Source organism: Haliotis rubra, unplaced genomic scaffold, assembly GCF_003918875.1.
Source record: "Haliotis rubra isolate DU_JTF1 unplaced genomic scaffold, ASM391887v1 Scf210, whole genome shotgun sequence".
NCBI classification, from domain to species: Eukaryota; Metazoa; Mollusca; class Gastropoda; order Lepetellida; family Haliotidae; genus Haliotis; species Haliotis rubra.
The window spans coordinates 636,407-657,256 of NW_025766115.1; the positions used below are offsets into that span (position 1 = coordinate 636,407).

At 42.4% G+C, this 20,850-nt stretch overlaps 1 protein-coding gene across 1 annotated transcript in view; it reads right to left on the reverse strand.

The window, feature by feature from the left end:
* LOC124276615 (signal peptide peptidase-like 3) overlaps window positions 1–5,811 on the reverse strand; it is a 60,594-nt gene extending 54,783 nt beyond the window's left edge. Inside the window, exon 1 of the mRNA XM_046712264.1 lies at window positions 5,365–5,811. The gene's annotated coding sequence lies outside the window, so the exon portion shown is untranslated. The remainder of the gene's footprint in view (window positions 1–5,364) is intronic.
* Between the last annotated feature and the right edge of the window lie 15,039 nt (window positions 5,812–20,850).

Consider the following 20,850-nt stretch of genomic DNA (forward strand, 5'->3'; position numbering starts at 1 on the left):
GTGTTACGTCATCAGCATGCACGGTATCGACAGGTGAAATTGACACCTGAGCAAATGCTCGGGAGAGGGGTCATCTCAATAGATGTTTTCTTCAAAATGTTGAATATGTATGTATAGTATACATGTTGGTTATGTAAGGAATCATGTGATATCCACATTTCGCACACCAACAATACCTATATGTGTGTGTGTGTGTGTTTGTTTTGAAATAAACATACGAATTACTGTACATTGGAAAGAATCCTATCACTTGTGTTATCTTATCGATTGATTGTAGAAATGTGCAACGTTTTAATAAATGTTTTGCATGTCAACAGTATATTTCATTGCTAAAATATGGATGTAATTCGGTCAGTTTAATCTAGTTGTGAACATTGGCCAAAGATCTAACTAAGTCAATGGTGTAGCTTCTTTAGACTATATATATTCTTCTTCTCATAAAGTTTGTAGACCGCCCTTCTAAGTACTCCCTTGTCAAAGATGTCAAGGATGGTTTTACGTCCCGGTTTTGCTCTTGAGACGGTCCCTGTCTTATCTGATTTGTTTACAATATTGTAAACTTGTTGGTAAGACATACCAACAGCTTTACAAGTTCTGTAATAAACCCTTTCTAAACTAATGAAAGGTTTACCTCTGTCTTTTTCATGCACAAGAAACTTATAAACCTTTGCAACAATCGACTGTAAATAGTTAGCCATAGTGAACGCTGTGATAAAGATGTGCATGCATGACGGGAAACTTATTTATCAAGACTTAACATTTATATTAATATTTCTTCAATAAAGAAACGATAATAAATTAAAGTAACAGAAACATTCAACATTTATTTGTTTAAGAAAAACGCTAATTCATATTTTTACACGGCCTGTATTATTAGCATTAATGTAAAGACTATTTCAGATTTCTGTTGTTGAACTCTGAAAAAATCTTGAGTTGTTGTTTTGGTACCAAATTCTCTCCTGTAAACTGCCCTTTAAATGCATGGGAATGTTAAATCGATTGAAATAAAAATTAGGTACACTATAGGCGAGTTGATATATTGACAACATAGTACATTTATCACCTTTATCGTAGTATTAAGGCTAAAAAGCATTTTTCTAGCATTTCCGACAGTACTTTAGTCTCTGAAATGAACATATTTTACAGAAACTAAAAGTTTTTAAATTAAATTTGTAAATACAATAAAAAGGAGCTCAGGGACTTTCTTCATCTAGACTTGACACATTTTCTAGACTTGCGTGGGCTTTCTTGGATATATTTGCTATAGGGTCTTTACCAACACTGGTATAAGAAGACACATGCATATTGGTATGAGTTGGTTTGTTCATGGTTTAATGCTGCACTCAGCTATATGGCGGCAGTCTGTAAATAATCAAGTCTGGACCAGACAATCCAGTGATAAAGATATTAAAGCTGAAAAACATTTTTCAAGCATTTCCGACAGTACTTTAGTTGTGTCTTTGGCACCTCAGAGTCATTTCAATTATTAGACACTGGTGTCCTACCAGCGTTTTACAATGTGTTCAAAATCTTGTCACTTGTCGTACACACGGTCAGTTTCAACAATTAGACTCATTTCAACAATTAGACACCTGGGTCCAAGTGTTTGAAACTCTTTACACCATGGCCAACTATCACTGAACCGTTGCACATAAAATGTTGAAAAAGATATTTAAGACCTCTCTGCTTCACTGTAAGTCAGTCACCTGTAGCCTGTATAGTGACCTAGCTCTTTGGTGACTCATGTAATGAAATACATGTACACAGGAAAATGCAAACATCGATGTTGATGTGACTTCAACAATCACTGGGGTAGCCGACTGGTTAAAGTGTCCGCACGTCATGCTGAAGCCTGGGTTCGATTCCACACATGGGTTCAATGTGTGAAAACCATTTCTGGGTCCATCACGCCATGATATTGCTGGAATTCGGCTTGACGAGCCAACGCTTTAACCACTAGACTACCCCAACGCCCCTCACTGCAGTAGAAGACTTCATATGTTTGCCTTCAGTATTTCGATCGCTATAGCAACACATTCTGTCATGAAATTAAATTTGTGAAAAAAGGTGCTGTCACTGCCATGTGTAATTACCGCCTTGGCTAAAAATGGCTGACAAAGACCAGGAGAAACTAAAATAGACCTCATTACACGTTAGAAACTGATCAGTTCACACATGGTCACGGGAAAAGGGGCCATGGTTGAAAACAAATGGAATAACAAGTAGTCCATGGACTAACTCTTAGTTTCCGAATATATATAAATTTGATAGAAATAAACAATTCCTTTTAAATTCAAAAGGAGCCAAACACACAGCTACTACTTAACGAAATTAAGGAAGGTCTGATTCGAACTTTTAGTACTACTGTTAAGCTGTCACTGCATGTTCTTTAATATCTTACCCGTGAAGGTCCGGGTTAGAATATTGATCTTCAGTAACCCATGCTTGTCGTAAGAGGCGACTAATTGGATCGGGTGGACAGGCTTGCTGACTTGGTTAACACATGTCATCGGTTCACAATTGCACAGATCGGTGCTCATGTTGTTGATCACTGGATTGTCTGGTCCAGACTCAATTATTTACAGACCGCCGCCATATAGCTGGAATATTGCTGAGTGCGGCATAAAACTAAACTCACTCACTCTTTAACATCTTTTGAGTGGTATATTCAAGCCTTTAATCACACTGAATGAGTATGTAATGTAATGATTCCAAATTAAAACATGAGAGAGTTAACAAGAACACTGCATGTACTGACAGACTGACTGAGTTTGGTTTTACGCCGCTTTTAGCAATATTCCAGCAACATCACGGCAGGGGACACCAGAAATGGGCTTCACACATTGTGCCCATGTGGGGATTCGAACCCGGGTCTTCGGCGTGACGAGCCAACGCTTTAACCATTAGGCTACCCCACCGCCCCACACTGCATGTATCTTCAGAAGCTATTGGTTTACATGAATGATCTGAAGAAGCAAGAAGGCTTACTTTTAAGGGTAGAAATGGTCTGGGGTAGACTAAGCCTAAGTTTCTAAATATGTTTAATTTTGATAGAAACAAAAAAATCCTTTTAAATTGAAAAGGAGCCCCAGGGAGATAGGAGATTCAGAACCCGAGGAAATCTACACTTCTTTCATATAGGTGAGGTGAGATTGGGTTTTACGTCGTGCTTGAGAATACTTCGCTCATATGACGAGGTGCATGAGTGTGTATGTGTATGTGCGACTGCTTGTACTAGCCCAGACTGAAGCTGGTTTTATAGTGCTAGCCCACTGAGATACCACGCCGCAGTTAAGCATGAATACCCCACTCAGACACAGTATACTGACTCCGAGCCGACCAGTCCTTGTTGTACCCATTAATGCCGAGCGCCAGACTGAGACCAACAAGTACCATATTTTAACGTCTTTTGGTATGATGCGACTGGGGATCGAACCCGCGACCTTCCGCTCTCTGGGCGGACGCTCTAACCACTACACCACGGAGGCGGCCCTTTCATATAGGGCTGTAGCATTACAGAAAGAGCTGGGCAGAAAGAAATATAATGCAGTTCAGTGAGTGAGTTAGGATTAACGCCGCTTTTACCATAGTCCAGCAATATCACGGCTGGGGACACCAGAAATGGGCTTCACACATTGTACCCATGTGGGGAATCAAACCCGGGTCTTCGGCGAGACGTAATTCAGTTCAGGGACTGTGGGGCAGACTATGCTCACCTACAGCTGCTCCCTGCTCTGATCATAAAACAAAAACAGTCAGATTATTTTCCCAAATAATTATGTATGAATTATGTTCAATCCAGATAACATACCACCACTGAACCATGTCTGTTTGTGAGACTGAAAACAGGAGTGCCTGAAACGGGCCGACACTATCCCCATGAGACTATGCAACATAGCATATCTAGACCCCATGACGAAAGGCTGGTGCAAATTCTAGACACAGCACTTAAAGCAACGAGACTCTGTCTCTGTGTGATTAACTACGTACTTGATGTACATCTTCCACTTTGATTTAACAGACCAACTGGGGTGGAAATAACTTTAAAATTGCTGGTGAACTCCGGTACAGTTGCACATGTAAAATCACTTGCCCTGATAATTTTTCCATTACCGGCCAATTTTCATGTTGATTTTTTAAATAAACAATATAATTAACATTGGAAAGTCAACTGGACACCGGTACAGCTTGATATACAAATATGCTTGCCCGACAGAAAAAACACTGGACTGGGGCGTCAGGCAATGGGTTATTTCCACCCCTGGACCAAGTTGGTTAAAGAGACTTTAATCAACCAACCATGGAGTTGATGTTCTATCAACCAGGTCCATCCAAACTCTTACATTTGGAAAAACAAGTTCATTTTCAAAACACATTGATCTTTTACCCAGTTTGTTCACAATCAACAGAGTGAGTGAATGCTGCTTAATAATACAATAACAATATTTTAACAATATTTGCTGAGTGAGTGAGTGAGTTAATCTTACACTATTTTTAGCATTATTGCAGCATCACGACAGAGGACACCAGAAATGCATGGCTTCACACAGTGTTCCCATATCAGGAATCAAACCCAGCTCTTCGGTGTGATGAACAAACGCTTTAACCACTAGGCTACCCCACCACCCACATTTGGTATGATGCCACCAGGGATAAAACCACAGGCATTATGCTCTCCGGGCATACACTGTATCCACTTGCCAACCCTTGTGGTCCAGATACATCATATATAAGGGATAATGTCAGTGTGCCAAGGTCGCATATTGGAATAGTCCTCTCCTAAACAGCTGACCCAAACAAGCAGAGGTATAGGTGGTGGCCTTATCTGCCCAGAAACAGTGTGTGTCAGCGTGACACATATTTATACCATAGAAAACCAGCAGTTATGAATCAAAAACAATGCATACAACTCTGCATCAACAAATTGCATGATCTACATACAATACTGTTGGTCATTATTACATGTATAACACCATAAAGAAAAGAGACGGATACAATGTTATACAACGACTGCCTGTTCCAATGTGTCATACTGTAACACTGTATCAATGCAGGTTTATCAGCTGATCTGACTATTACTAGTGTAAGTAGTACGTATAATGCACACGGTTTCACAACACGAAATGGCTCACATCGTGTAATCTCGAGCGGCTTCACAACACACATGACCAAACAAGAGAGGGTGTTTTCCTAGTCAGAGCTATTTAGGGGGTCAGTCGCATCATGCCATTTCAGTAAATAATGGCGGACATGGGAGAGGAAATGTCAAAAGCCTTTAAACTGGATGCCGGTCATCAGGGTATAGTCACACAGCTAAGCTACACAAGAGAATGCACGATACGCAAAACAGATATATGTACTTACATTTAGTGCCTGACCTGCTGATACATCAAAGATGGGCTGTGAGACGGCTTCTGTGAGGTCGTATGCTCCAGGAGTCAGCGATGATGTGACTGTCGTCGTCCGACGCTTGAGTTAATTGGGTAACAATAGAACGACGCTCCAGGTATCATTCAATCATGGGCTTGTGTTAATTACATAATATTCGTCACGTGCACTGCATATGCACTTGCTGGAAGAAGGATAACAATATACGAACATCCACCTTTGTTTACAATCACCCCGAGGTCACAGTGAGCAGGTGTTTATGTATTCCTCCGCCGTTATATAGTGCGTCCTTTCGTCCACATTATTCGGGTTTCATTCCACAAAGTGCTATATTCCCTGCACGTAACCCATAGGTTGAAAAGATTACTTAGTATTCCCCTTCCGCCTGAAACCTCAATGTCGGCACACGCATGCTAGCTTGGTTCCAATGTATGCGCATTAATTCTCGTTTCTGAATTCTGATTGGCTCTTGAAAATATGACATCATCCAGATAGTCTCAGGGTTGATATCACACCCCCAGAGATTATTTATATTAGATATGGCCTGAAAATAAAACTTGAGTCAGATTCGTGAGATAAACTCGATAAATTGATTATCATATTAGAAGAATAAGTCGTCAAATCTGATCAGAAATAGGACAGATAAATAATCGCGTTAAGTTTTGGTATGCATCGCTAATAAGTAATGTATATTCCCGGCCGATGTGCCTTGGGAAACCCATATAGAAAACGACAAAAGAAAAACGAGAAAAAATAGATATCAGAAATTATGTGAAAGGGTATAATTCACACCTACATAGGGCGCTATATAAATTTTGTACATTATTATTATTATTATTACATGAGCGTGCTGTCAACTAAGTATATCGTTAATTTGAAGAGAGGTGTGTATGTGTGTGTGTGTGTGTGTGTGTGTGTGTGAGAGAGAGAGAGAGAGAGAGAGAGTGAGAGAGAGAGAGAGAGAGAGAGAGAGAGAGAGAGAGAGAGAGAGTGAGAGAGAGAGAGAGAGAGAGAGAGAGAGAGAGAGAGAGAGTGAGGTGAGGAGAGAGAGAGAGAGAGAGAGAGAGAGAGAGAGAGAGAGAGAGAGAGAGAGAGAGAGAGAGAGAGAGAGAGAGAGAGAGAGAGAGAGAGAGAGACAGAGAGAGAGAGAGAGAGAGAGAGAGAGAGAATAACGCCATCATAATAAGACATTGGGTGAGTGAAGGTAGCACACGCAAGTGTACACACACGCACACGCACACCTGTGATTCAGGTGGCCTATTTATAGAAGTGTTTACTTCTCTGGCTTCAAGGTAGGATTGAAAGAACAAAGGTAATTTTCTCTATCATGGACTGAATATATTTTCATGGCGCCTTTAGCAATATCCAAACAACAATGTCACGGCTGGGTACACAAGAATGGGTTTCACTCCATATACCCCTGTAGGCAGCCGAGACGACCCTTTCACCATGCTTACAACAACAATACCTAACACCTGCCCCTCTCTTACCTTGCCCGCAGATCCCATTCCCATTTCCCATTGAAAAACTTGTTTACTGTTTAGTGACGCACCCCTGTAGTTATCTGGGTTATAATGAGTGAGTTTGGTTATACGCAGCTTTTAGCAATATTCCAGCAATTTCACGGTGGGGGACACCAGAGAGGGACTTCAAACAATGTACCCATGTAGGGATTCGAACCCGGGTCTCCGGCGTGACAAGCGAACGCTTTAACCGCTATGCTACCCCACCGCCCTAATTCCGATAAGATACGACCAACACTCGATCGCTGCTGACCACAGAGCATGCATAAAGATATTAAACCCGAGTACATCATTCACCTTCATGTGTCTCGGCTGGCCAAGACGTCTATATTCGTTGAGCAGAGTTGTGCCTCAGGCGTGGTTCGAATCTTGGGTTCGAATCCCGGTCTGCCATTCCAGGTTTGTCACACCATATCCGAACGTTTGGGTTTCATCAAACTACATATACCTGCATCAATTTGTATTCCTCTCACATCAACTTGACACTCGTAATATACCCGGAATAATGTTCAAAGCCGTCAAACCGAAACATGAGTCTCATTAACCTATTTAGACAAGGACCTACTTTTCAGCACATCCGAATTTTCGTGTGTGAAAAGGAAAATAGACATCACAAACAACTATGGTTACACTGAATTCCAATTCCTTGTTTCATACAAAATTGGTATCTACAAATGAATTTTAATTTTAAACTTTAATAACATCGTATTTCTATCTTTTGCGGCGAGGTGTAGGCAACTAAGACGTCACAGACTGCCCCAGATTGATGAGGTCGTAAAGTGATTCACAATGCATCTGCCTCACTGGTTACATCTGTTATGTGTTTTCTGCGCTTATTCATTGTAGTTCTGTAACGCACAATGTGATTGATATAATATCAAGTTCGTACCAGACCGCCAAACTGTTCTAGCGGCAGAACCTCGTTTTGAGATTTCGACGATTTCCAGGTTTCTGTTTGACAGTGCTCGCTGTGCGACGGAGCACGCTGCACGACATGTTTGTAAGGATTATAAGGAGCGTAGTGTTGCAATATACAAGTGCTTAGATGTATCAAATAATACTGACTAATATTATGTATCTAGTTAAATGAATTGGTCTCAGGTTCGGGGACTTGGACGATGGAGAGTCATCGTACCCCACGTCGGGGTCGTTGCTGAGAATGTTAGCATGACTGGGGTTTTTTTGGACAAGAGCATTTTTTTCTCGTATTTAGTAACCGTAGATTTTAACAAAAAGCTGTTCAATATCGTTTTGGAGTGATTGAGTGAGTATGATTTTACGATATTCCAGCAATATCATGGCGGGGGACACTAGAAATGGGCTTTACACATATGTGAGGGGGGATCGAACCCGGGTCTTCAGCGTGACGACCGGACGCTTTAACCATTAGGCTACCCTACCGTCCCTCCTAATTTGGAGTCCAGATTACGGTAGTTTGTTTTAACGCTTAGTAAGACCCTATATAATACCACTTGTTTTGGGAAGCCAAAACATTCACCACTTTTGTGAAGCCTGTAAATCCGGGTATGGCGTCAGCAGCGTATCAAGAAACAACAGGGGCGCGACACATCTTGTGTAACTTTGTATAAACTTAACTAATGAGCAATTGTTAATTTCATCCTTAATCTTGATTAAGACACAACCAGATTGTTATTTCTACCTCATAATCCGGTCTTCAGCAAACCATGCTTGTTACGCGTAAGAGGCGGCTAAGGGGGATCGGGTGGTCAGGGCTACTGACCTGGTTGACACATGTCATCGTATCCTAGTTGCGTAGATCGATGTTCATGCTGTTGATCACTGGAGTGTCTGGTCCAGACTCGATTATTTACAGGCCGCCTCATATAGCTGGAATATTGCTGAGTGCGGCGTTAAACACCAACCAACCAGCCTCATAATCCGAGCCTTTAAGGTCTTATTTTGTTCATAATTTGGTGTACAGAATTTTTTCAAAAAACGATCAGCAAGGTAAGTTATTTTGAAGAAAACGTCGGAGGATCCAAAAGCAAAAGGATACAAAAACTCAAAAAGATTAGAAATAGAACTCTTTGAGTAGCATTGAGAAGTCGGTGTGATGAACAACGGGGAGGGGATGAGTGAGTTTAGTTTTAGGCCGCTTTTAGCAATATTCCAGCAAAATCATGCACGGCGGGGGATCCCAGAAATGGGCTTCACACATTGTACGCATGTGGGGAATCGAACCCGGGTCTTCGGCGTGACGAGCGAACACCTTAACCACTAGGCCACCCCACCGCCCTGTTCTATGGATGATCATTTCCTTGATAACGGTTTAGCAGCTACACCGAAACGTCGCTCACATTAATAATGAAGAAGTTTTATATCCATAGAAATCAAATCACACCGTTGTTTAGACATAAAAAAGCAAAATTATTCTTATGGTCTGTTTATGTTAGGATCACAATTACCCTTTGCTTATCCAAACCGCAATCGTTGTCAACACAATCAGGCGATGTGTTATAATTCATGCACTTTTCAGCTTAATCCCTAAACTGTTATTTGCACAAGATGTACCACATTATATACAGAATATTTTGTTTGTTAGTTTAACGCCGAACAACCTTCCCCAAGGTTACTTACAGTAAGACGTTAAACACTGGCCCTTCAGCCCATCCAAACATACTTAGTGCAGGTATGATATCATATGTACATCTTCAACAAACAACCGACACCTCCCCCCGCCGTTACCCCTATAGTCTCACTCTCACGCTGCACATCAGCTCGAAAATCCCCTTTCCACGTAAAGCAACGTAAGCCGTATATGTTGTTGAGTGCTGAATATGTTCAGTCGTGTAAGTCAACTAGCTCAAGGCTAGTCATGTTTCATGAGTTTGTCCCCGGGATGTGATCAGCAGAGCGTGCTGCTTACACTTTGGTCGGGATGAGAATTAAAAAATATATATGTTCCCGAAGGCTTGATGCCATCCCTGGCTCACATAGGTCATGATTGCGGGCAAGAGATTAAGCTTTTCTTAGATTAAAACACATCCAACAGTTAGGAGTCCATGTTATAGACGCATAGGTTTGGATGTGGTGAAGCGATATATCAATATTGGCAAGATTATTCGATAATGATAGGGAGATATGACGTGTTATATCAACCGTTAGCGGATGTATAAACTCTATGATTTGTCATTATATTACATTTTCTATCAAAATGTGTTGGGCATATGCGGAAAACTGCATACAGTGAAACACCGTTGTGTCGAACTTTGATGTGTCGAGTTTATGCTTATCTCGAAGTAAAAACTAGGTCCCTGCATAATCCTTCTCATTTTATCATTTTTCGGTTGCGTCGAATCTCGGATAACTCGAAGTATTTACGCAGACCCCTTCAACTTCGACACAACAGTGTTTGGCTATGCTGGGATAATTGCTGGGATGGTCTTGTGGGTACAGTGTTCGTATTGTTGTGCTGTCATCGCAATTCGCCGGTCCCCTGATTAGGTCATACGCATATGCGGAAAACTGCATACAGTGAAACACCGTTGTGTCGAACTTTGATGTGTCGAATTTATGCTTATCTCGAAGTAAAAACTAGGTCCCTGCATAATCCTTCACATTTTATCATTTTTCGGTTGCGTCGAATCCCGGATAACTCGAAGTATTTACGCAGACCCCCTTCAACTTCGACACAACAGTGTTTGGCTATGCTGGGATAATTGCTGGGGATGGTATTGTGGGTACAGTGTTCGTATTGTTGTGCTGTCGTCGCAATTCGCCGGTCCCCAGATTAGGTACCCAGGATCCGACGATCGTGGGTTCGAATCCAAGATTGGCCCTGATTATGACTTTTTATTGACTTCACATCATTGTCGCGGGTAAAGTATTATATCTGACGAATCTCTGATATTGTGACCAATAGTCGATGCCTTTGGGGTGCGATAACAAGCAATTTGACACGTGTCATCGTATCCCAAGATCGATGCTCATGCTATTTTTAGTGGGCTGTGGGAGCCCGTTTTTCTATAGGCAGGTCTCTCCATTTCCTATACTACTACAGGATTGTCTGGTTCAGGCTCGATTATTTACAGACCGCCGCCATATAGCTGGAATATTCCAGCGTGCGGCGTTAAACAACAAACAAACAAATCTTATCGGTCCTCGCTGGGCACTAATTTGGAGTACCCTTTGGGTAGGGACAGAAGGACTTGGTCAGATGTCGTAAACAACGACCAGCTCTGTAATTACGACAACGCTGAAATCGGCTCGGCCTGTTGGCTGTTGTATGCATGCAGCGTTAGGGATCTCACTAGACTAAGGCTTAGTCTCTGAATATATATAATTTTGATAGTAACAAACAAGCCCATTTATATTGAAAAGGAGCCCTAGGGAGACCAGAGATTCAGAACCTGAGGAAATCTAGACTTGCTTTATTTAGGGCTTAGCACAGCAGAGAGGGCTTGGCAGTAGGGAAATTAATGTGGTTCAGGGACTGTGAGACAGACTAGGTCTCACCTGCGCGGAATCAAAAGGACAGGATGTTTGACCCGGCACTGAAACTGCTTGCCGACAAAACCCTCTCGATTAATTTCATGTAATATAAAGTCCCCACGTGATCTGAGTGAATAAGTTAAAATTTGTCGTCGTATCAGCGTAATCTCAGCACATAGCGACAAGACCATGTTTGTGCATATACGTGAAAGGGGATATGAAAAATATATACTGAGAGAAACAAATAAAGGAACACCTCTTGATTGCAGTGTTCCTTCATATATTCCCAGATTTTCACTTGCAGTACAAAGCTTGCGAGGGATTACCTGGAAAAGAATCAAGGAACATACGTACTTTCATGTGTTCCCTTATTTGTTTCCCTCAGTATATTCATCTATATCCAGTAGCGCTAAGATGATCGTAAGTTAATGTTAATGTATGGCACTTACGACTATCTTAGCGCTAAGAGAGCCTCGAAAATCTAGGCCCAGGGCCCCGTTCCTCAAGGCGATCGTAGCGCTACGACAGTCGTAAGTATATGTTAAAGTATAGGAGTTACGATCAACTTAGCGCTACGATCGCCTTGAGGAACGGGGCCCAGTACTTAACTACTGTCGTAGCGCTTCGATCGCTTTGAGGAACGGGGCTCAGGTGTTCTCGGTATAGCTGCAGCAGCATATCAGCTCCATTATTAGGTCAGAATCGTGTGCTGTATAAATTCATTTAGTGATATACATTAAGAGAACAATTGTATTCTCTAGTGGTTTGATTTGAAATTGGAGACCCGCGACTGATGCATGTTACTCGAATGCTGCTTACGTCGCAGAGTGAGTGAGTATGGTTTTACGCCGCTTTTAACAAAATTCCAGGAATGTAACGGAAGGTTCACCACATATGTTACGTCACAGAAAGCAATGCCGCTGGGTCCCGATCCTCAAAGCGTTTGTAATGTTCTATACTAGGTAGAGTAACGGTTTGTCTTGGGCTTACGAATGACGCAGAGCTACGGACGCTTTGTGGATAAGGCCCCTGCTCTATATACTGACTGACTGAGTTTGGTTTTACGCCGCTTTTAGCAATATTCCAGCAACATCACGGCGGGGGGACACCAGAAATGGACTCCACACATTGTACCCATGTGGGGATTCGAACCCGGGTCTTCGGCGTGACGAGCCAACTCTTTAACCATTAGGCTACCCCACCGCCCCCTGTATATACTTCTGCCTGTATATAGTTGAGTTTGGATTAAGCATGCGCGCACGCACCCTCTCTCTCCTTCACGCACGCACACTCTCTCTCTCTCTCTCTCTCTCTCTCTCTCTCTCACACACACACACACACACCAGACATCCAATAATGCAATAACACGACGACATTTCAATTACAAAAAAGAAGTGTACATGTTATAAGTTTGATTGAAAGTTTCTCCCCTGCCCGACAACTGCCATGTATCATGTATATGGGTGTGACAGGTGTGTACATGTACCACCACGTCAACAGTGTCCGCATCATCACTCACACCGTCGCGAGGAAACACCTGCCTTCATATATACGACACGGCCGCCCGCCAGCGACAAAGAGCAGGTAAAAATGACTGATGAAAAAGATTCTGTGAAACAAATAACTGCTGCCTAAAAACCCAATCTGATCTAATGGTCTCTGAATTCAACATTTCGTCGGCTCAGAGTGATACGTATAGCACTTGTCTACGACAACGTAAGAATATATTCGTAAATATGAGTGAGTGAGTGAGTTCCAATTATATCTCGGCGTGTCTGTTAGATATGGGAGGAAACCCGAAGTGACTCAGTTGTGAGATGTTTACCACATTGTCAGGCGCGTACCAAGTCAATTTTTTTTTTTCGTTTCAGCCCGATAGGTGCTAAGCTATTTATTTGGAGAGTATTGAAGACTTGGCCAACCTGTCTAGCAACAATCATGTGTAAGCCCGTGTTTTTTATAATGGTAGCTACCTCCCTGTTTGTTGAAACCCACGAGTATGCACGGGATGGTGCTGGCAAACCTGTAGACATGGCGAGGCGAATACATCCATCAAGACATGGCGAGGCGAAAACATCCATCATGAGGTAGTGCTGAGCCCTCCTTACTGCTGATGATGGTAGTGCTGAGCCCTCCTTACTGCTGATGATGGTAGTGCTGAGCCTCAAGATTCGGATAAACGTTGGTTGGGAATGAATGGTTGGTTCCGTTTTTTGTTTCAAATTTCGTAGTTTAAAAGAAAATTCATTACTACACCGAAAAAATGAAACTTGCTGATTCCGCCAGGCGTCGTATATCCCCGTGTATATGTCTTCCCTTAGAACCCAAGGATCATGAGTTGGAATCCCAGAACCCTCCTGATGATTATCCGCTTATAGAGTGGAATCACATGTTCAACCTAAAATCACAATGAGTAAATTGATAAAAATGTCCCTAGAAGACTTCAGAAAAGCGTCGGAATCGAAGTTTCAAAACCTTGGAGAAAGACGCAGTGTTAGTAAACTGCCAAAGGATGTTCCTTGGAGGTTATCACCAAAGCTCCAAATACCACTGTAAGAAATGGAAAACACTTTGTAATAAAATAAAAAAATAGCATTGTACATTTGATGACTCTGTTGTCATTGATGATATTTATAAAAGAGTATCACGCCGAAGACCCGGGTTCGAATCCCCACATGGGTACAATGAGTGAAGCCTTTTCTGGTGTCCCCCGCCGTGATATTGCTGGAATATTGCTAAAAGCGGCGTAAAACCAAACTCAGTCAGTCAGTATTAAAGAGTTAACATGTTTGTGATGTGATCATAGTTGAACTTTGTCTTACTACCCTATTTTCATCTTTGTAATCATAATTTCCGTATTGTTTGGTCTATTTTGTTTCTTTAAATCGAGAAAAGGTACCATCAGCGTGCTTAAGTTAGTACTTGATTGAAAGTATGTAATCACTTTGCACAGTGTATGCATCATAACTGATTTATCACATAAATAAATACAAATACAGATTCTTGTACCCTTGTCAAACAGGGCTTTTGAATGGCAAATTCAGTAATGACAAATTTTATGGATAACAACTTCGTATATTTCGTGAGAGCGACGTTACAATACGGATTTTTGATACCATTGTGAAGCAGGGAAGTTTTCCTGAGGCTGTCCGTATGTTTTCCTGGGTTTTTTCATTCCGACGTAGAATATTAGATTCTTCCCAATCTCAGTTGTCCCCGCAGTGTGGAAACGTATGCCCTGATAAAAAGTGAGTGAGTGAGTTTGGTTTTAGCAACCCTTAGCTTTTAGCAATATTCCAGCAATATCACGACGGGGGACACCAGAAATGGGCTTAACACATCGTATCCATGTGGGGAATCAAACCCAGGTCTTCGGAGTGAGGAGCGGACGCTATAACCACTATGCTACCCCACCGCTGGGATACGATGACATACGTTAGCCAAGTCAGCGAGTCTGACCTTGTCACCTCCTACGACAAGAATGGGTTGCTGGAGACGTGTTCTAAACCGGATCTTCACGGGTGGTATATTTCTCTGAAAACCACAAGCATCGGTACTAGAGTATACACATACAACATACAATAAAAATCTATTTAGATCAAGATGATGACATACTTAATGTCATTTAGACACTTTAATGTAAATATTGTTTTCAAATGAGCAATGGCTCACGAGAGATGTTTCAAAGCGGATCTGTTTCTAGGTGATAATGTTTAAGGTAATTTATGCATTTTGGCCAGTTGTAAGTCTATGTCTATTTAAGTCTAGGAGAAAAGCTTCACGCCTAAAAAGTAAACTCGATCGTCTCCAGCAGAAGATTAATTGTGTAGTGTAAACATACGGTCTTCTGTCAATAAGACTTTCAGCTGTTTCACGGGAATCTGCCCATCATTCGCGAAGGTTACAATATGCGACGCCTTAGTGTCTAAAGTCTTCTTTAATTAACAACTGACTTGCCTTTGCTTGTGTTTGTGGCGGGTGCCACCGATGATGCAGGATCCGCTCACCTTTTCGCGAACATCCGCATGGAATCATCCCTATGTAACAGTCAGTCATAAACACATGCTCTGGAAATAGTACAGCGGAATCTTGTTTAAGTAAATATCTCTTATTATGATTGAAATTTGATGTTGACATTAAGAAAAATCCATAAAAATGTTAGTAAGGAGATGGGTGTTTATGAATATTCAAGTAGTTGTTTATGAACACCCCAAGCGACTCGTGACATATCGGTGAAGAGAACCACTCTCTACTCTGGTGTTCCCCATTGTGGGTGTCGTCTGCTCCTCTAACGACGTCGATGTGTGTCTGTCGGGCTGGGTGTCTTGCACGGATGACGTAGACGCGAAGACGTCGTCAAACTGTTCACGGAGATACATGTCTGTTGCCACATATAGGACGGGTTGTGCGGGTTGTACGGGTTGTGCGGGTTGTACGGCTGCTGACTGGAACCTGTGTCGGAGGCGCGTTGCTCGAATCCATCAGTTATGATGTGGGATCGTTAGGGACCGTTAATAATTTATGGCTAGGGGGGTGATGATGATTTTAAGGGAGGGAGGGGGGTCACCCATTTTGTTCTGGGGAGGTAGGGGATTCGCAATTTTGTACACATGTTTCTAGGGGTGGGGTCAGCAATTTTGTACATAAACATATTTAAAAATTGTGCTTTAAAAAAATATGGGAAGGGGGTTGGGGTTGGGTTCATTGTACAATTTGTACATGACATGCAAGGGGGTCACTTACTTTATACATAAATGTTAGGGGGGGGGGGGGTAGTCATTCACATTGTACATGTTTCTCCATAAAAATCACCATCACACCCCCACACCCCAGCCATAATTATGAACTTTCCCTTACTGGTGGGCTTCCGCTATGGGGACAGACTGTACCTTGATTGTTTTGCTGAAAATGTTGACATAAGTGCCAAATGGTGCCTCTTCGGAAGTTGAATCGACAAGCTACGTCACGCTACAAAGCATACCCATACCTCTCCATCTGCCATTTTCTCCGAGGCGTGGCATGTCGAGCTTGTTCCAGGACGATGGACAGAGGTGTTTTTCTGATTTCTTAAGATTGCATCGAGTGGACATGTTGCCTGGTCTTTCAAAGGGAACCTCACTGGTCATGTTCTCGATTATGTCATGTTTCTTGCAAATCTCATGCAATACAAAGAAAACCAGTCCTTGATTGTATTCAAGATTATAGTTAATGTTTGAGACAGGGGATTGGTGGTATGTTTGCGTGACCCAGAAATATATAGGCTACCTCTTCCTGCGTTTTTTATGGGACATTGAAATCCAGGAAAAAAGAGCAATGCATGTTTTTGTACGATTGGTAGATTTCTTCCTCTGTTACCATTCTTGCCTTACACGTGTCGTTATTTGATTATTCACTTCGTACCATGATTACAGTTCTTATACGTCTTTTTCAGTAGGACTTCTATAAACTAGATTTTGTATGAAAGCTGGTTTGGGTAAATGAAATTTATCATCCAGTATTTCCATCATATGAGTAACTGACATAGAATTCCATCAACGCGGCCTACCATAGACAGGCTCTGGTCCTTTCAGCCACCCATGACCGCCTCCGTGGTGTAGTGGTTAGAGCGTCCGCCCGGAGAGCGGAAGGTCGCGGGTTCGATCCCCGACCGCGTCATACCAAAAGACGTTAAAATATGGTACCTGTTGGTCCCTGCCTGGCGCTCGGCATTAATGGGTACAACAAGGACTGGTCGGCTCGGAGTCAGTATAATGTGTCTGAGTGGGGTATTCATGCTTCACTGCGGCATGGTATCTCAGTGGGCTAGCACTATAAAACCAGCTTCAGTCTGGGCTAGTACAAGCAGCCGCACATACACATACACACGCATGCACGTCGTCATATGAGCGAAATATTCTCAAGCACGACGTAAAACCCAATTTCACCTCACCTCACCTCACCTTCAGCCACCCATTGCACCCTGTGCCCGGGTATCATGCCATCAACACGTTTGTTTGTTGTTTAACGCTACACTCAGCAATATTCCAGCTACTTGGCGGCGGTATGTAAATAATCGAGTCTGGACCAGACAATCCAGTGATCAACATCATGAGCATCGATCTACACAATAGGGAACTGATACATCTGTATCGTCATGCAGTCTTCAGGTGCGGCAGCCTAACGGAGACGACCAGGGTTCGATTCCCCATATGCCCTAGGGTTGATGCGGTAACTGTATCAAATCGTGTAACCATCGCTTCATAAATACACTGGGGCGGTGGGGTAGCGTTGGCTCGTCACGCCGAAGGCCCGGGTTCGACCTAGTGGTTAAAGCGTTGGCTCGTCACGCCGAAGGCCCGGGTTCGATTCCCCACATGGGTACAATTTGTGAAGCCCATTTCTGGTGTCCCCCGCCGTGATATTGCTGGAATATTGCTAAAAACGGCGTAAAACCATACTCAGTCAGTCAGTCATAAATACACTGATTCCGTTGCATACGCCTGGTTAACGAAATACGTTTGCTACAATCCGAAAATATCATGTCTCCTTAACGACAGTGGGCTATAAATAACAGAATGGCGGCAGGTTTTGTTGCATCACTTTATGTTAAAGTGTTCGAAAATAAGACACCAGAGTGACATCATCGAATTTTGTTGGACCAGACAATCCAGTGATCAACAGCTTTACCACCCGATCCCGTTAGTCGCCTCTTACGACAAGCATGAGCAACATACCCAAGAAACATCTGTGTTGTTTAACACGACATTGTTTGCTTCCAAGCATGCCAACTCGTTACCAAAGCACGTGCAACACGTGCAGCACGCACAAGCACAATTCAATTATGCAATGAAGTCACGAATGTACCTTCAGTTGAAGAGGAAAGCATTTGAACAAAACAAACACTATTGCGCAATGAAGTCTGTTAAGTGCAGTATCAATTCTGCAAGTCATTATATGCAAGTAAAAAGACGCATTTTGCACATTAATGAACACTAACAGGGCGAATTAAGGGGACTGCTTATAATGCTGACATTGAGATCAATATCGTGCTTTGTCCTTTACACAACATATATAGCTGCACTAGTATCAGTTTCCTAAGTATAATTTTAACACATGTTACAAAATATCTGCCGCTGCTGCAACAGTATTTATCGATTATGACTCATAACTGAACATAAAATACCTGTTCAGAAACAAATTGAAAACTAGATACAAAGAATTACGAATTTTGTGCACGTTCTGGGTGAACTGACAACCCTGAGCCTTGAAATAAAAGCATTATGCTTTGAAAAACATTTAACGATATTAGTACAGCGAATGTCGATTATAACTCATCTAATAATGTACACATATGGTGAGAAGCGCACATTTCACAAAGTTTGAAAAAGGAAATCTGTTATTGAAACACGATGGCAGTAATTGACCGGGTTGATCTGACCAGACATGAATAAAAGACTGCCTGCCGTGGTGTAGCTGGTTTGTTGCTTAATGTGGCCTCAAAACAATTATTTACACACGCACGCAAGCACGCACACACATATATTATTTTTAAGGCTATTTATAAGAGACAGAGTAGTGTCACTTTCGTCTCAAATTACACCAAGACAAGCCCTTGTTTGAACATCTTACTCTCACCCTTTGTCTCCAGCTGGGGGCGGTGGGCTGGCCTAGTTGATAACGTGTTCGCTCGTCACCGTTCGATTCCCTACATGGGTACAATGTGTGAAACCCATTTCTGGTGTCTTCCGGTCCGATGTTGCTGGACCCCGCCTCTGGATCCGCCCCTGATGTATGTTTCAGCAACACAAGAGTTGACAGTGTGAGACAAGGTGTCAGTAATACCTGGGTTGACAGTGTGAGACAAGGTGTCAGTAATACCTGGGTTGACAGTGTGAGACAATGTGTCAGTAATACCTGGGTTGACAGTGTGAGACAATGTGTCAGTAATACCTGGGTTGACAGTGTGAGACAAGGTGTCAGTAATACCTGGGTTGACAGTGTGAGACAATGTGTCAGTAATACCTGGGTTGACACTGTGAGACAAGGTGTCAGTAATATCTGGGTTGAAAGTGTGAGACAAGGTGTCAGTAATACCTGGGTTGACACTGAGACAAGGTGTCAGTAATAATAGGGTTGACAGTGTGAGACAAGGTGTCAGTAATACCTAGGTTGACAGTGTGAGACAATGTGTCAGTAATACCTGGGTTGACAGTGTGAGACAAGGTGTCAGTAATACCCGCTTTCGATACCTGGGTTGACAGTGTCAATAATACCTGGGTTGACAGTGTGAGACAATGTGTCAGTAATACCTGGGTTGACAGTGTGAGACAAGGTGTCAGTAATACCTGGGTTGACAGTGTGAGACAAGGTGTCAGTAATACCTGGGTTGACAGTGTGAGACAATGTGTCAGTAATACCTGGGTTGACACTGTGAGACAAGGTGTCAGTAATATCTGGGTTGAAAGTGTGAGACAAGGTGTCAGTAATACCTGGGTTGACACTGAGACAAGGTGTCAGTAATAATAGGGTTGACAGTGTGAGACAAGGTGTCAGTAATACCTAGGTTGACAGTGTGAGACAATGTGTCAGTAATACCTGGGTTGACAGTGTGAGACAAGGTGTCAATAATACCTGGGTTGACAGTGTGAGACAATGTGTCAGTAATACCTGGGTTGACAGTGTGAGACAAGGTGTCAGTAATACCTGGGTTGACAGTGTGAGACAATGTGTCAGTAATACCTGGGTTGACAGTGTGAGACAATGAATCAGTAATACCTGGGTTGACAGTGTGAGACAAGGTGTCAGTAATACCTGGGTTGACAGTGTGAGACAAGGTGTCAGTAATACCTGGGTTGACAGTGTGAGGCAATGTGTCAGTAATACCTGGGTTGACACTGTGAGACAAGGTGTCAGTAATATCTGGGTTGACACTGTGAGACAAGGTGTCAGTAATACCTGGGTTGACACTGTGAGACAAGGTGTCAGTAATATCTGGGTTGACAGTGTGAGACAAGGTGTCAGTAATACCTGGGTTGAAAGTGTGAGACAATGTGTCAGTAATACCTGGGTTGACACTGTGAGACAATGAAGCAGTAATACCTGGGTTGACAGTGTGAGACAAGGTGTCAGTAATACCTGGGTTGACAGTGTGAGACAATGTGTCAGTAATACCTGGGTTGACAGTGTGAGACAATGAATCAGTAATACCTGGGTTGACAGTGTGAGACAATGAATCAGTAATACCTGGGTTGACAGTGTGAGACAATGTGTTAGTAATACCTGGGTTGACAGTGTGAGACAATGAATCAGTAATACCTGGGTTGACAGTGTGAGACAAGTTGTCAGTAATAGCTGGGTTGACACTGTGAGACTATGGATCAATCTGGACATTTGAAAAAGACAACATGTTTCACATTTCTCATATAGATTTTATTTAATTTTACAATTGTTTTCTACAACTACTTTGATCAGTAACAAGTTGAGTGTCAGTACAAAGGATTCAAAGCTC